The sequence below is a fragment of the Ochotona princeps genome, chromosome 1 (genome assembly GCF_030435755.1).
Source record: "Ochotona princeps isolate mOchPri1 chromosome 1, mOchPri1.hap1, whole genome shotgun sequence".
Taxonomy (NCBI): Eukaryota; Metazoa; Chordata; class Mammalia; order Lagomorpha; family Ochotonidae; genus Ochotona; species Ochotona princeps.
The window spans coordinates 82,994,261-82,998,474 of NC_080832.1; the positions used below are offsets into that span (position 1 = coordinate 82,994,261).

A 4,214-nucleotide genomic window follows, 5' to 3' on the forward strand; every position below is an offset into this window, starting at 1 on the left:
ACATGTGCAGTTCACTGTTGTCCCCTGAAGTCCTAAAGCTTTTGCCACAGTGTACAAAATGGTGCCTGATGTACCACTACCAGAGTTCTTGATGTGAGGGCTACCCAGACCTATCTTGGGTGGAACCTGTAGAATGCCATGTTGATTTAGTTCACTGAGTCAGAAATGAGTTCACTCCCAGCTCAGCGTATGCTCAGTCCTTTTCCTTGCCTTTGCCTCCTTAGGCAGAATGGTGCCCAATTCAGCTCTAAGGGAGCTGACTGGACTGTGAAATCCACCCTGTTTTCGCACTGCCCGTTTGAGATCTGCTGCTCTGTCTCTGCTCCTGGTCAAATCAAACAGACCAGCAGGATGGACAGTTCTTTGTCTGGGTTCACCTCCCAAGCTCCCAGTGGAAGTCCCTTCCCACCTGGTTGCTGGTGGAGTTCCAGCTGCTGGTGGAATTCAGATCACCATTAGCTGAATGCTGTGGAGTATCAGTCACTGCAACACCACACCGTTGTGTCTGCTGCCTTTCTTTGTCAGTCTCCAGGTACCCCTGTGCTGTTGTTCTGTCCTTTCCTATTTCCTGGGATGTGTCCTCTCTGCTTCATCCTGATTAAATGTTTCTCTGTCATGTCCTGGATGTTGCACTTTTGGTTCAGCTCCCTGTTAATAGTCTGGGAAAACAGCAAAAGTTGATTTAAGTCCTTGGGCTGCTGCATCATGTGGTAGACCCAGATGAACCTCCTGGCTCTTTTTTTTTTTTTTTTTTTTTTTTTTTGAAAATCAAACCTTTATTGAACAAATACACAACTGAAGTAAAGGGTGCTTCACTCTGGAGATAAAATCAACAGCTTCCACTGCTCGGTGGGCTCTCCCCAAAACATGAGACATGTTCAGGGTGTCTTCTAGCCGCAGATTCTGCGCTGAAGGTGGGCACAGCCTGGAGGTCATGGCTGCTCGGGCGGCTGCCTCTGCCTTGTGCATGCCACACTTCCCTGTCTTCTGCTGGCCTGACAGCTTGTATTTCTCACAAATGCCTCAGGCAACATTTGCATGGCAAACGTTCCACACCTGGCAAGGGACACACTGCTGCTATTGAAAAAACGTGAAGTTACCAAGTGGCTTTACTAAGGAAACAGTGTATTTGTTCTTGGCTAATTTTCTGTATCGGAAGGTGGGAAGGGTGCCTGGCACGATAGCATAATGGTTAAGGTCCTTGCCTTGAACATGCTGAAATCCCATATGGGCGCTGGTTCTGGTTCCAGCAGCTCCACTTCCCATCCAGCTCCCTGCTTGTGGACTGGGGAACCAGTTGAGGATGGCCCAAGGCCTTGGGACACTGCACCCGCGTGGGAGACCTGGAAAGAAGCTCCTGGCTCTTGGCCTCGGATCGGCTCAGCACCGGCCATTGCAGCCACTTGAGGAGTGAATCATCGGATGGAAGATCTTCCTCTCTGTCTCTCCTCCTCTCTGTACTTCTGCCTTTCCAATAAAATAAATAAATCTTATATAAAAAGAAGAAGGTGGGAAGGAGCACTTTCTCCAAAGAGTGGGAGTCACTGCCCCCAGCACCCCAGCGACAGGCCTCCCCAGCCCCCAGCCCCCATGCTGAGTGCCACCAACTGTGCAGGCGACAGTGAGGTGTGTACTGCGATGGGGAGGAGACCGCTGACAACCTGGTTCGACACAAAGCACAAAGCTCACTCTTGAGTCACTAGGAAATAGAAACCGCGTAATTCTGACAGGTTAACTATTACCATAGGAAAACTGTTTCAGTGACTGCAGCTGCCTGAGCACCGTGTATCACCCATGTATTTTATCACAGTGCTGAACTGAGCCATTCAAGTGATAAACATTTACATTTCTCTATGTGTCACTTTGCAGAATGCTGAAGGTGGATCTTGATCTTGGGGATCCGTCATGTCAACCTGGCCAGCTGCTGCTCATTCTGGATTGGGGGCAGTGGGGAGGGCTCTGAGAAGGGAATAAAGTTGTTAAAGGAAACATCTATGGCCCCTGCAACTGGCTTCCTGGGAAGCAGCATCACCATGGTGGAGTCGGCTTGCCATCCCTGCTTCAGGACATGTTTCACAGCCCACGAAGGTGATGAAGTTGTCAGCAACATTGGAGGTGTGCACCTGGGAGACCAGGGCTACGGGTTGCTTTCTCGTGGGGTCTGGCAGGGCCCCCATAATGGGCCAAAGGGCCTCCAAACACCAACGTGCGCTGATGGTGATACAGATCCCGGGGAAGTCCCTCTGCCAGATGTGCTGTCCAATGCCCAGATGGCCCCAAGCACAGCGTCCATAGACTTGAGAGCAGGCAGGATTCTTTTGCACAGGTATCTTACGTTATTCATGCCATTATGCAGCACATCCAAGGCCAGGGACTGGGCATGTCTGGGGTGATGACAATCCCTCAGGGAGCCTCGAGCTGATCCAGGAGCTTTTTGAAACTGAAGGCACCTTCTGCTATCATGGCCACAGGCATCTTCCTGGTCACTCCTGCTGCCACCGCTGCACCTGCCAGGCCACTGAACTGCACTGGCCCTTGGGGCGTCCCCTCCAGGCTCTTAGTTTTATACTAGCCTAACTCTGGCTGTTGTGGCCACTTGGGGAATGAACCAATGGATGGAAGATCTGTGTCTGTCTCTCCTTCTCTCTGAATTTCAAGCTTTCAAGTAAGTTTCTTTCTTTCTTTTTTTTTTTTTTTAATGAGAGCTGAGAAATCAGTACGGGTAATAATTAGGAATATCATTAAATTACCTAAGGGCTTTGTTTGGAAACCCCCTTTGATATGTTTCCATCAGTGTTCTGAATCTTCCCTCCATGGCTTGAAAGAAAATAGAGCTCGGGCAGCGGAAGAGTTATCTCTTACGCTGGAAACATTCTCATCCTGGTGTCGTCTGGCTGCAGGGTGAGGCACTGTGTGTGCATGAGAGGAGAGACAGGAAGAGGTAGTGTTCACTGGCTACATGCATGGCTCTGAGTCTTGCTGAACCATATGTATAAGTTTCGAAGTTTTACCCTTTGCCTTTGCTCTTAAAATACGGTTATCTATAGGAAATTAAAAAAAAAAAGTCCCGGGGGAGGGGAGATACTTTGGAAACTCACTTAAACACTAAGGCTAAAAGCTTTTCTACTTTATCCCTCAAAAAACCTGACTGATATCATACCAAACAGATTGTACAGGAGGAATAAATTCTGTTCTTTGGTACAGTAAGGTGACTATGACAAGTTTTAGGAATAACTAGAAGGTCTCAAAGGATCCAAGCAAAACAAGAGAGAGATAAGGAAACGGTAATGCTGATTATCCTGATTGGATCAGTATACATTGTTTGCATATATTGAAATATCACATTATTTCCCATAAATATGTCCATTGATTACATGTGAATTAAAATAACAAAGAAAAACTAGCTGGGAATGGAATTAAGGTAAGATTGAGCTCCATCTGCTGGCGCACTCTGAGAATTTAGTCCTTGGGATTAAGAGGTGCCCATGGTTGAAAATGCCACAATTACTGTCAAAATAATGGAAAGCTGGGGGGCTGCAGGAGGGAGCGTCTTGCTCGGATCCCGATCCCAGCCACCATGTGCTCATTATGAGCTGGGCCTGGGCGGCCAATTCGCCATTTGGCGCCAGGCTGTGCCTGCTGGCCACCCAGCAGGGGAACTCTGGGGTATTGGTTGTCCGAATCGCTGCTTTGGTAGCTCCAGGCTGACCTCACTGTTTCTGGGATCTGAGTCAATCCTAAAAATTCCCAATGCCAGTAACTCTTCCTTTGAAGAACTTCTAATCACTTAACAATGCAGAGCTGTGAACACCTATCATGCAAAAGATAAGCTCAGGCTTGTCTAGCAGGATATTGTTTTGCCTGACATGATGATGGTTCAGGAGACTGGTCACATTAGTCAGGACCATAATATCAACTAGCACTCTAGAACCTTATCCTGGGGTGGATTCTGTGCAGGATGTGTGGGCCACACCCTATAGAAAGTTTAGCCCCACTGGTAAACCTTAAAGTTTGGGTGGTTATGGACTAAGCTAGGGGTGACCAAGGAGCCTGCCATCAATCACAGGTAACGGGACCCACGACAGACTGGACTGGGCAAGGCAGCAGCACCCAAATGTGCATTCTGAATAGGGTGTGGGGTGGGCCGGGCTGCAACATTCACCAGCTCATACAAGGCCAAATGGGAGGCCAGAGTATACCGGGCACTGGCCTAA

General features: G+C 48.5%; 1 pseudogene; it reads right to left on the bottom strand.

Moving 5' to 3' along the window:
* Window positions 1-1,903: 1,903 nt before the first annotated feature.
* LOC101529597 (COP9 signalosome complex subunit 8-like) lies at window positions 1,904-2,475 on the bottom strand (annotated as a pseudogene).
* Between the last annotated feature and the right edge of the window lie 1,739 nt (window positions 2,476-4,214).